The 13,455-nt window shown below is 36.3% G+C and overlaps 1 long non-coding RNA gene across 2 annotated transcripts in view; it reads right to left on the bottom strand.

Annotated features, from left to right (window-relative positions):
- Window positions 1-332: 332 nt before the first annotated feature.
- LOC107313320 overlaps window positions 333-13,455 on the bottom strand; it is a 47,232-nt gene continuing 34,109 nt past the window's right edge. For both annotated transcript variants that reach the window (XR_001554921.1, XR_001554922.1), the window contains exons 2-4: window positions 6,644-7,238; window positions 5,875-6,010; window positions 333-1,260 (exon numbers count right to left, since the gene is read on the bottom strand). This is a non-coding gene — a long non-coding RNA (uncharacterized LOC107313320). The remainder of the gene's footprint in view (window positions 1,261-5,874; window positions 6,011-6,643; window positions 7,239-13,455) is intronic.

Genomic DNA, 13,455 nt, shown 5'->3' with positions numbered 1-13,455 from the left:
TGCTGGCCAGAATCTTAACTCATATTTTTCACCGAGGTGAACTTATCTGTAACTACTGGAGTACCAGATCATTATGAAAGCATATTCACAACACATCAGCTGAAATGCTGTTATATAGAAAAAGATGCATAAGTGGAAGAAAAAGCCATATTGGTAAATCTGTGAAAATATAATACCTGGCTTGCTTTCCCAGACTTTTATGTTTCTGCTTGCAGAAGGACCTCTGAACTTTGAAGCAGATTTTTCTCTTGGTAAGAAGTAATGGTTCATGACTTTTTATTTTATTTTATTTATTTATTTTGCTTTTGTTATTGTTGTTTTTGTTTGTTTGCTTTCTTTCAGAGACACAACACAATATATATTATTACATATGCATATATATACACACATATAAAACTAAATCTCCTTTTACCCCCTCCTTCTTGCAAATGAGGCCTGTGAGGTATCAGACTATTCAACGCCAAAGCCTATTCTGATCTCTGACAATCACCTGTCTAATTAAGAAATCCCAAAGGACATCTGTACCATGCTTCTAGCAGTCTCCCAGCCTCATCAGCTCCTGGCTATGACTTTCTCTCCTGCTCCAGCTGCAGAACTTCCTTTACAAGTGTCCCCAGCAGCTGACCTAATCATCCCTCTTTTGAAATAACGAGGCACAGAAACCAAAACTGAGAAGACTAAGTAAATCCTGTCTATAATTCTGTCTCTCACTAGCACATCTGTGCAGATCCCATCTGGAGGACTGAAACCAAGTCTAGAAACTTCAGATAAATTCCTGTGTGACAACAGAATCCTTTTCTCTTTATTAGTATTTTCACTCCTCTCATGAGTTTAACAAAGGGTTGGTAGAAAGTGGAGATCTCATCGAGGTGAATTTTCTCTTTCTAGTAACAATCTGATGCAACATTAAAGTAAACAGGCAAGCAGCATTCAAGTAGATGACAGCCCTAGAACATACCCACTTATATTCAAAGAGTGGACAATTAAGTCAATGGAATTATATCTGCTTCCTGAGTTGTACTGCAATATGACTAGAAGCCTTCAGCTTCCCAGGGCACTGCTGCTAGCACAATTTTTCTGTACATCAGGATTTTGCTAATACTCATAATACGGATAGAATCACACAAGACTTATCTGCAAGCCTGACTTTTAACACTTTTATTTCCAGTTTTGTCCCATTAATCTGAAAGCTTCCCAGCTCCATCGCTCCAAAATTCTCAGTGGTGAGCTTCTGCAGCATCCAGCAAAGGCTGTGGCTTTCTGTGGAGAAAAACTAAATTATCCAAGGTGGATATTCACTAGAAGAACTTCAGACTATGAAAAAGAGTTTAATTTCTTTTAGTTAGCATAGTTAAAGTTATGTTAATTTGGTGGTTACTCTGGTGGTTTTTGTTCAACTAACACTGTTCTTCACTTCACTCTCATTTTTTTTCCTCACCAAAACGGCTCAAGGGTAGAGATCAATGCTGTTTAACCACGTACTTTCAAGATTACAAACAAACAAAAAGAACAAAAAGACCTTCTGTTTTACCACTGTATTCCTGTTTGCTTTGTGGGGTGTCATAGAGCATGTTAGCATGACCAATTATTCTATTATTCTATCAGTGCCAAGAAAGCTTTACTTTTTTTATTTGGCCTATCTTAGGCATGAAATCAGTGCCAGTTGCCTTTTTGCCTCTTAGCCTTTTCTACAAAGAGGGATGAAAGTGAAGCCTTACTGACACGCACAGGATGGCAGTGTGGTCACCAAAATAGCCTGAATCTATTGGTACGGACATGATTAAGCTTTTCTCCAGTCATTTCCCTTAATGCGTGCCAATTTGGCCTTGTCAGTCATTCTATCAAGTCTGACAGGAGCTTTCATCCAAATAACATCTCCAGAAACAATCTAAAAGCACTATTCCAAACAGGGTTTGAAATATTTCTCATGTACTGATTTCTTTTGTTTAATTTAAAAAAAATAACAACAAACTAAGCATTCTCTACTACTGTATTGTGAAATTTTAGAATTTGAATATGCACAGTACAGTTTAAAAAAATAAAAAAGCAGTATCGGGATTAGTTGTCTTTAAAAGGAACAACTATTTCTCTTGATTCACAACATTAGATAGAAAAGCATTTGGTCTTTTGTCCAAGAAACTGACCTGAAATATCTACTGTTCCTCCTACAGCAGCTTCTTTAGTTACTCCCTGACCATTTTATTTTCAGTCAGCACAACACATCTCCCAAGGATTTTTGCCATCTGGTTAACAGTGCATTCCGCTAGCTGTTTCCTTATTAAAAATATAATTTATTTGCTGTACTGTCAGGGAAAGCATCTTCAAGTTTGTACCTTCAGTCTTCTTCATCAAAGCTTTTTATTTGCAAAAGAAATGAAAAGTAAAGAAGGCTAATACTTAAGACTGAACAAGATGATTTTTTCTTTCAGCTTTCCTAATCCTTATAAATTTCATAGGCAATTCTGCAGTATTGCAGTGTGGGGCTGCTTGTGACTTGCAGAAGCCAAGTCCAATTGTCTGGTCCGCTTCACTGCTTCATGATACTAAGAATCCATTCTGGGTCTAAGAATTTAGAGAAAAAAGAACAACCCCAGATGACTCCTTCAGAGAATAAACCACAGTAGATGGTAGATGTTTTCTGCTCCTGCTTTAATTTTCCAAGATGAACCCTAACTCTAGTCTTTCCAACGAAAGTCTGAAACTTTGAATGAAATACAGAGGACAATGAATGGGTAGCTGAATTAATCATAGCTGAGTCCACTATGGAAAGGGCAAGAAGGAGTTAAAGAAAAGTGAGTGTTTCCTTACAGGCTGCGAAACATTTACACATTACATTTACAAGCATACATTTACTTGATTCTCTAATCCCTGTGACATCCTTGTGAATAAATAAGGCTGAAAATGCTGACAGCATGCCCTCCCTTTTGTGTTTGCAGATAAGCAGACATATTACGCCTACCATACTTGAAAAGGAAATGAAAGGCAGAAAAGCACAGGAGCAAGTCCAGTAATTTTTAACTTAGACAGGAAAAAAAATATATAACAAGCTTAATTTGGAAAGGAGCCTGAAGTTTTGACTCTTTTGTTCAATGTAATATACATGGTTCTTGGTAAGAAGATAACTTTGAATGTCTGAACCTTTCCAGTTACAACTACAACAAAATATACTGCACGAGCCTGTTGATGTTGTTGTTTCTGTAAACAGACAACTAAGTTCACCAGCCCTGAGCAAATACTGATGTGCCTTCCAAAACAGAGTGGAAGACATTATATTTAACCTTGTCTGCAGTTCTTCAGTTTACTTTGCCAGCTGAATGTTCTAGTAGCAGAACCTGAACAATACATTTTTGTCTGGTCCCATCTGTCAGCAATGTATCTAATTGTGCTACTGGGCCCTTCCTGGGCTAAGTGTTCTAGCAGATTTTGCAGTTCTCCCATTCCCTTATCAAGCCTGAACTAGACAAAAATATATTTGACCAGATTTAAGGTTTTGTGACCCTTCTTTCCAAAAGCATGTAGCCAGCCACAAGGTAAAACAAAGTATTATGTATGCTTAGATAAAAACAAAACGCTTACGGGAAAGACTGTAAAACAAGCAACAGAAATACCTGTCTTGCCATTCCCAGTGGTTAGCTAACCAAGACTAGATAAGGATTTTCTCTGTCCATGTTGAAAGGCCTGTCTTCAGAGTAGATGATTTAAGCACAATGCTACTGCTGGGAAGTAAGATAAGAAAGCATCTGTGCTGGCTTGACAGTGATCCAGCTGAGACCCACAGGATTACAGTTGTACACAAACAGCAAAACGGATACATTGGTAAAGTCCACCCAGCCACATCAATACACTGGAGGCTACTGCATACAGCCAAAATTAAGCCACTCTCTCCCCCAAAGCTGCCACATCCATGAGGCATGGTGCAGCAGCACAGACGCACCTTGCAAGTACCTGCACAGCACTTTGGAGAGTGCCCTCCCTTCTAATGTCACTGTAGTTCCTTGATGCCTACAGGGAATTTGTTCACATTTTTGACATTGCCACTTAATCTTAAGCAGCTGTGAGAGATTTTTCATGAGAATATCTAAACCATGCCAAAATCCAAAATGCACATACAGCAAACAACAATCTTACCAGTAGCTAGCCTTACACTGCTGCACAGCAACTCCAGGTCTCACCATCTACTACATCAGCTTTCCTATATTGGTGAAAGATAATCTCAAATGACTCCCAATCTTTTTAGTATCTCAGAACATGAGCTGTCTGCCTATAGGGTCACATGCCATAAAGAGCATCCTTTGAGATTTTCTGGTCTCTGGGACCTCACACATGCTCAAGTTCAATAGAGCAAATTTTTTTTTTCCCCATCAAGACCATATTACTAATGGAGGAAACTGTAAGTCTTCTTACAGTTTCTGTATCTAAAGGAATATCAACAGTCAGTTGAACGGATTAGAAGCTACTTCACTGAAGCAATTTCACATGTTCTAAAATATACTATGACTGAAAGAAATATGCATATCTATTTGTTCTGGATATACACACCGCACCTGTGTGGTGTATTGAAGTAGTGAATTGAGCAAACTATGGGCATTATAAGTAAATAGAAATTACACTGAAATTCCAGGAAGAGAAGGTTTTTGGAGAGGATGAGAGGAAAAAAAAAAAAAAAAAAAAAAGTTCTTTGGATTTGGTCAGATTTGCTAAGTTTTGGTTCTGCAATGGATACACATTAAAGCAGAAACTGTGCAGCATGAATTCAAGAAAGATTAATGACCACATTAACCTTTTGAAATCTCTAAACCAGATTTATCCCTTTGCAATTGGGTGATAATGTTATATACATTAATTTCTTTTTTCAAAGTGAAATAAAACAGAATCCAAGTCAATTTTCTTCGTTCAATGGCTGGACCATCAAATAAACTCAAACAAAAAAGATTTACACCAGTATGTGTGTGAAGAACTGCATATAAATAAACCTTACTTGACATTTCATCCTAGAAATGAAGTAGCACAATTAAAGACATGATAATAAGACATTTTTATGTGTTTGAAAATTGTTCCAGAACAAACTTCAGAATCATAAAGAACTGTTACTATTTCCTTTAAGAAAATTCAAATGCACAGACATAACCAAATCAATCTCTTAGAAGGTACTAAATTGAGGAACATTTCCCACATCTTTGGTACTACTCACATAAAACACAAATATGTTGTAACGTGAAATGAAGAAATAGAAAAAACATGGAATTTTTTCTTACAAGAACTGTCCTACAAGTTAATGCTTAGATGTGGTGGTGATTTCGTAGTCTTTATTTATTTACTTATTTTAAGCAAGTGTCATGATTTCTGCTCATTTTGCCTGCTTGAAAATATCGATTTTCCCTAAAAGCCTTGATGAAAAATGAAATCTGTTAAATATTGTACATAAGACAAAACTCCTTGAAAAATTCATCCACCACAATATTTGTAACAATTATATCAACTAGGTGATTTTATCTATGTCAAAAATAAATACTCAGAAGAGAACAAATTCTTGGTAAAGGCAAAATCAAGGGAAAAAATAATCAAAATCTGCATTTCAATAAAGTTGCCTGTGCATTGCTACCTATCATAAATAATATCTCTCTGAGACAGGTTCTTAAATAAGTAATCCAAGAGACTGGCTGTGTGGGTTATGCACCTATACGTGCTTTATCTACACTCCTTGCTCCAGTTCATCTACACTGGACTGAATGCTTGCAAGAAGAGGGAACCCAGACTTTTAAACATATCTCTCACTAGCCCAAGTTCTTTAGCACCACAAAGACCAGCTTTGGAATCAGTAGTCTGAATAGTCGCAAGATCACAAGTATCTGAGGAGCCTGACCTTTAACTGACCTTTAGATGACTTCAGAGTCAAATGTTCAGCTCAGGCTGGACTGTTCTTCTACGGCAGATGAAGGACATAAGCAACTAGAAAAGGTGATTTTCCACTTTATAAGTATTTCTTCACACTTTAACATCAAGATCTATCCTACCAGGAATGAACATGAAAGAAGAATCGCTAATTACCTTTGAAGGTAAATCAACAAGAATTGTAAAAGTAATATGTAGTCTTACTGCCAATATTTGTATTATATTTGCCCACAGGTGATAACTAAATTAAATAATATGGAGTTCAATAAAGCAACAATGGTGTTTCATATGCAATACTTACTTTAATCAATATATTAACAATTTTGCTAGTTACATTATTAATACCATACATTATATGGCAACCAATTGGCTCTCTTAAGTCAGGACAGCAAAGTAGAAAACAAATGCCATTTCATCTAAATAATGATTTTGCTTGAAAAGATACTTGAGATAGGTTTAGACTAAAGCCTCCATTTTAACAAATGTTAGCTAATAAATATTAATTTTCAATTTAAATGAAATGTATAACAGCTTTACTGATACAAACACCAACATGACTGTGCAGTAAATACAGTTTCCAGTTCTGCTTTTAAACCATTTGGGCAGTTAGACATTATTTTAATTAGTTCTCTTTGTAATAAACTGAGGAAGAGAGATGCAAGTATCAATGAGGCACAAGTTTTTTTAGACTGCAAATACAACATTTGAGGTTACTTAGATTCACAGTTATCTTTGCACCTTAGTACCTTACCTCAGCAGAAGTGTTAAGTGTGTGATCACACACCAGTCTATGAGAATCTTCTCCTGTCAGGATGTAAGATGAATGTTGTCCAGGTCTATAGAGATGCATCAGTCCATAACACCACTGTAGCAATAACGGCCAGCTGACACCTTTCAAATGTGAGGACGGCTGGATGCTGAGCTGTAAAAGTGGATTCTCTACTGGTTTCTTCTATATGGCAATCCAGTAATTTCAAAGTGTGTTCTTGACAGGCAGCCAGGATTTGTGGAGATCTTACTTGATCTTTGAAGGTCTGAGCTGTTAAAACACAGGGTTCACAGTTGCAGCCAAAACCACCGGGAGATGTAGTTTCCTTCTCCCTTTGCAAGGTACAAATCAAGATCCTCGCACAGAGAATTTTAACAACAAATTGCCCAAACCGTGCTTGTGCTATACTACTGAGAAACCTGAAAAGGTTATGAAGAAGTTAATATTCTGTTTTTAGAGCATGATATAGATGATTTGTAAGTCAAAACCCAAAACCACACAGTTCATGAAAAAAATTAAAGGCTTTCTCCTTTTCATTTAGAGTCCTGTTCAATCGATACTCTGAGGAAAGCAGATTCTGGAAGAAAAATGAAAATATGAAGTTATTTATATAACTTTAAAGGATATATTACACAACACAATTAAGATGTGGTAATTATGACACAGGCAAATTTCACTGATAATAAGAAGTCATGATATTTAGACAATCTTAAAACAATCATGCTGCCAACTTATTTTTAAGTTAAAATCCATCAGTTTTTGCTTAATTGTCTTGGAGGAAAACAGGATAACTGTTGTCACTAGGGATATTATAGCCTTGTATGCAAGATATATTTTTAAGAACTTTTACAAATGTATGAGGTAGGGCAAAAAGTTACCTGCAATTCAAAAAACACCTAATCTTTAGAGCTCTGACTTTTTAGGTGAACGCTTTTTACCCACTATGACATTAACAAAGAACAACGAAATATATAGATAAAATGTTCAACATTAGCAATTAAGCAGAAAAAGAAATTTCTCACTAGCTTAATGAGGAGGTGGTAGTGGCAGCTCAATTTTTGTCGCTTTACCAAAGATTTATTTTGTGCAGTATTTATTTTATTTACATATATTTATATATATGTATTTTATGCAGTAGAATAAGTATTAGAATACATGACAGAATAATCTGCCCTTTACTGGGTGCATTTTACAACAGCAGTGGGGAGGAGGAAGAGATATCAAAAACAAGTGTTGACCACTGCATTTTACAGGAAACTTACTTCTGACTAGGTCTGATGAGCACATAGGTGTATTTATTTCCTGATTGTCAAGAAACTTCAGTAGACAAAATTTTCTTAAGACCAGTTGGGCCTGAACATGAGTTGGACATAAGGCCATAGATCACTGTCAAAGTTTTTCCTAGAGTTTGAAATTAGAGTCCTTTCACAGTTTAGATTCCTTAGGGACCAGGCAATAGCTCAGCAGGGTTTCCAATGTTCTGGAAGATTCTTCCAAGAACATTGGAAACCCTGTTTTGGATTTAACTGCCTGAGTGCTGATGAGTAATTCTGGTGCCTGCAATCCTTTCTGCAGCCCAGCACAAGAAATCTCTGCCATTCAAATGCTGCACAGATCCAATAAAATTATAAAAGCCACCAAAATTTACATGTGAGACATAGTAAGGCAGGTAGTAATACAGAAAGAACAGGACAGAGCTCTGGGTAACATAAAAGTCAAAATTTTAGACAGTCTTCAAAATCATTTCACTTTATGTAAAATCTCTATCAATAGTAATAAAATTAGTAGTATGAATAAGAGGAATACTGGTGCTAAGATTCTTCTCTGCTTCTTTCACATGAATGTGGATTTGAAGGCTGGACTATTTAGTGGTTAAATAATAGGTTGCAGCCAGAGGGTTGTGGTTATCCAGTATGCGTTTAGATGAAGGCCACTCATGAGTAGTGTTCCTCACTCTTTTGGAACCAGTGTTTTTCAACATCTTTATCAGTTACACAGATGATAAGATTGAGTGCACACTCAATAAGTTTCTGCTGACACCAAGCTGTGTGGTGCAGTTGACAGAATGGAAGGTATGCCATCCAAAGAGACTTGGACAGGTTTGAGCAGTGGTCTTAAAAAAAAAAACTAATCAAGTTCAACAAGGCCAAGATCAAGGTGCTGCATTTGCATCAGTGCTATCCCAGATGTGTATACAAACTGGGAGAAGAACTCATTGAGTGCAGACCTTCAGAGAAGAGCTTGGGGGACAAAAAGATGAACAAAAAGCCACAGGTTGCCCAGAGAAGTTGTAGATACCCCATTTCTGGAGGCATTCAGGGCCATGTTGGATGAAGTCCTGCACAGCCTGATCTAGATGGTAGGAATCCTGCTATGGCAATGGGATTAAAACTAGATAACCTTTAAGGTCTTCTCCAACCCAAACCATTCTGTGATATGATTCTATCGCATATTTGTGATGTGCTACAGCACATGTAGTGATTTTCAGCTTAGTGACTCACACATATGACTTCTGCCAAAGCTCATTAATCCTAATTCTTTAGGAACTGTGTCAAAAACACACTATGCAGCTATAGTATAGATTTGAGATGCATAAAAGCAGTTGTATTAAAACATTTAATCACTTAATGAATTCATAAATGTTTTTTAAGTGTCTCTTTATAACACCAGCTTATGAAGTGCACACCTGTAGTTTGTTGACAATGTAAATTTATAAAGGGACAGATAAAGAAAACACTCATAGGTGTACAAAAAAAGAGGCAATAACACATTTTTTACCGTCTGATTTTCAGAATCTGCATAAAAACTCAGAGATGCTCCTGTTAAACTTAACTTTCAGCAGTGAAATTCCCTGTAGGCCAGTGAACACAATGCAGATTTTTCAGTGAATTGGAGACAATTCATTCTAGGCATATTTTTTCCAATTACACTCGTTGTGAAAATACTAGTAATGGAAGCTCAGCAACTAGGATCCACATTTAGTATGCAATAGTTTTCCACTGCACACAGAAGTATGGCAGTGCTACTTATACACAGCAAAACTTCAATATTTGAATACTTTCAGATAACACGTATTAGCTTCTACTAAGATGCTCCTCAAATAAATGTTTTGAATATAAATCTAAAACCTAACAGCACTTAAACAATCAGCTGCAAACAGGTTACACCCCAGATCAAATACTGATAATGATTCTAAACGCCCTAAGTTCCCTCCAGCATTTTCAGCAATAACATTTATCAAGGAGGAAGCTCACATAAGACAGAGTTGTGTGACTGAAGCATTTCTCTGTGACAGGTATACAGTGCATCACTTCAATGGTAAAGTTTCTGGGGGTTGTCTTTTTTATCAAGAGAAAATGCCAAGAGGGCAAAGAGATCTATCAACCAGCAGGATACCTATATATATACCTAAAGGTTGTCTCAGTCCTTAGCTTTGTCAGCTTTGGCACCACGCATTTGTTGGAATGAAATAGATACAAAGTAAATTGGATGAGGTCACAGTCACAACTGCTGAAGTGTACCATCCACTGCTTCATTGCATTCCAATCCACTGTTTGGTCTCTGTAATTTTGCACTTCCATTCATATGCACTTCCATGTTAGACACCATTTTGTCAGACTGCCTCTCTGCTGCCTTCTGTGTGCAGTAACGGGATATTGGTGGAGAGGTTTGACCTCTACTGCTGTAACACCAACAATTGCTTCTGATGCCATGGGCCAACAGAATAAAATCAGAGGCATTACTTTCAGAGCAGCCTTTGCACTTCACTAAGCACCCTTTCTGCGGGGCACAAACCAAGGCAGAAGATAGAATGGACTTCAGTATATTAGATCAGTTACAATAGAATAACAGCTTTGTTATTTTCTTATTAAGGAATATCATTTGATTCTAGTTCACTCATATATTTATGCTTGTGATTCACTCAGCACTGATGGAACATTCTGTTGCTGAATTTCCTGAGGAAGCATCTGCCCACAGTTAAACTTAATAATAACTTCCTTGGCTGAAATTCAGAGAAAGTGCTTCACCAGAAGGATGTGATCTTTAACCTACCTGCCCTTCCCCAACACAGCTCTTTTTTCATATACTCAGTCCCATCTGCATTAAATGCTATACACTGATCTTCTCCATAGCCGACAAAAGTTCAGAGTTTTATGTTCCTGGATACTGGGGATCCAGCCAGAAAAAACTGAAGAATTTACACAATCTAGATTCCCTCTCAGAGAGATAATTACAGATTTTCAAATGCTAAGTCCATTCACATTTATCATCAATTTCACTTTGGACAAGAAAAGGAAAGGACAGTAAATTAGCAGCTTTGGAAATCAACACAGTCAACAGTAATAATATTATGAATCATCTCTGATAGAACTTCTGTGACAGTCACTCTCCTGCCACTTTCAGCAGCTGTCAGGGTGGTCAGACATCTTTCTAATGGTTATCATAACTAATGACAACCACTGTAATTGTTATCTAATGGCAATCATAGCTCAGCATGTGGGCTTGAAGGTGTCCACATGTTGGACATTTCAAGAGAGCTTTTCCAGCACTAATGATGATAGCTCTGTTGCCAGCTAAGTTTTCCCCTGCCAGCAAGTAAGAACTGCTTAAACTCAATAGCCTCAGCCAAACAACCTGTGATTCTCCATCATGATTTGGCCACTAACCTCTTACAGTAAGCCCTCAGAGGAAACAGTAGCAGGCAAGATCCCAAATCTGTAAGTTATTAAGGACTTTCTCCCCTTCCAGTGCCTCATATTGAGGCTCTGTGACATTATCTTTCTACAGGGAGGCACTACTAAGAATAAACATTACGATAAGGATGGCAGGTAACAACCTCAACACAATTGCTAGCAAATACTGGCTTAGCTCTACTTCAGATCTCTTCAAACCACATAAAAACATATTTGCAAATAAGAGTTTTTTGGGTTTTTTTTTCCTTCTGCTTTCCTATAAATACCATCAAGAGTTTCCCATAAAAAAAAAACTCCTTACTCCTTTGTAAATATGCTTATTTTATTCCTTTATTATCTCAGTAATGTGGATACATTTATGCCCAAGTGTCAAAAAGATAAAAGCACAAACTTTGCTAAACATAAATATATTAAAAAGTTGACTTCATTCTTTAAGACCTACTTTTAAACACAATACCTCTATTCTTTTTTTAAATCTATATTCCTTCATCTGTATTCATAAAAGATATTTTGTTTCCAGAGATAGTTATTCAGACTATTTATCAGTTAGACACACTTCAAAACAACAAAAACTTCTTCCTTTATGGAATCTCACAATAGAAAAAAAATCTATGAAAGCCTTTCTATCATCCCATTCAATCATTCTTATCCAATAAATTCCGTAATGGCTCAAATTAGGAAAATACAGAAATTAAAAGAAAAATAGTAAATAGGTCACCCTTTTCTCCTTTCATTTATATGAAATAAATAAACACTGAGAAATAAAACAACCAAACAAAAAACAATCAGTAGAATCAGAAGTCAGAAAACAATCTAAGTAGGACACAAATGTTTGCAATTTGCCAGAGTAATTTTTAAACTAGATACATATTCACTATTAGTTTAAACTGATATTAAAAAAACAACAACAAAAAAAAAGGTAGGAGTAAATAATAATTAGTATTGTAACATTTCAAACAGCAAATTTTTAGTGATTAGGAACAGGAAAAAGCTCAATACTTCTTGTGTTGAGCAAAGCTTACAGTCCTTGACAGGACCAAATGTCATTCAGTATTTGAATATTTGTTACAGCTATTTCTAGAACACAACTTTTGAAATAACCTTCTCTATACATTGGCAGGCACTCAGTACAGTAGTACTTTTCTTCATGATCTCTCACACTCGGTGAGTTTTACTGTACTTTTACAGAGTGGAGAAGACCCAATAGAAGAAAAGGGCAAAAAGTCTTGGCAGATTATATACCATAAATCACTTGCAAGGTGACAGTTTTGAGGTCTGAATTTAAAGAATTGTTCTGAATTGAGTAGACTGTATTGACAGAATACTGAATGGGATCTTTGGTATACCAAACCTCCAGAGCTTTTGGACAAAAGACTTCTGTCCATACAGGAAATTATTAGTTTTAAAAGGGAAGACTGGAGGTGGAACTGTCCATTGCAGACAAGTAGCAAGTTGAATCTGTAATGTAAGGCTGAATTTTACAAATAGATTTGTATGCTGAGCATTAGTTTGAAACTCCTGACTTGCTTGGATTAAAAACAGACATCAGAGAACTGGTGACACTCATTATTAAAGGGAAAAAAAAGCACAATAACACTGATATCAAAAAAGCCTGCACAGTATCCTGGACACATTTATGAGGATGTGATCCACTTCATAGCCTGTTCCATATTAAAGGACAAAAATTACGTGGAAATCAAACGAAATAATATCAAAATATTTCAATATAATCATAATATAAATTTAGAAACAAGAATGCCATGTGTCCAGAATTGTGTATTTTGAGGCAATGCACTCAAATTGTTTCCCTGTTTGTCAAAGTAGAGATTTATTGCTTCTCTTCCATCACTGCTGACTTTTTCCCATTCCCTTAAGAAAGCTTAATTCCAGCTTGAACAGTTTCTTTTTTTTTTTTCTTAGTATCTTTATCCTCAGTTGTAATTGAATCAACAGAAGTACTATCTAATCATATTGTTCTGCTATTTATGAAGCTTTCTAAATCTCTCAGCAAGTAAATTAGTGTCATATCAAACTGCTGAGTTTGAATTTTGCTGGCAGAGACAGATATAGGGCACTTTCCTTTAGTGCGTAACAACAGAT

This window comes from Coturnix japonica, chromosome 4 (genome assembly GCF_001577835.2).
Source record: "Coturnix japonica isolate 7356 chromosome 4, Coturnix japonica 2.1, whole genome shotgun sequence".
Taxonomy (NCBI): domain Eukaryota; kingdom Metazoa; phylum Chordata; class Aves; order Galliformes; family Phasianidae; genus Coturnix; species Coturnix japonica.
The sequence above is the reverse complement of the archived record's forward strand: the minus strand, read 5'-3'. Positions and strand labels throughout refer to the sequence as shown.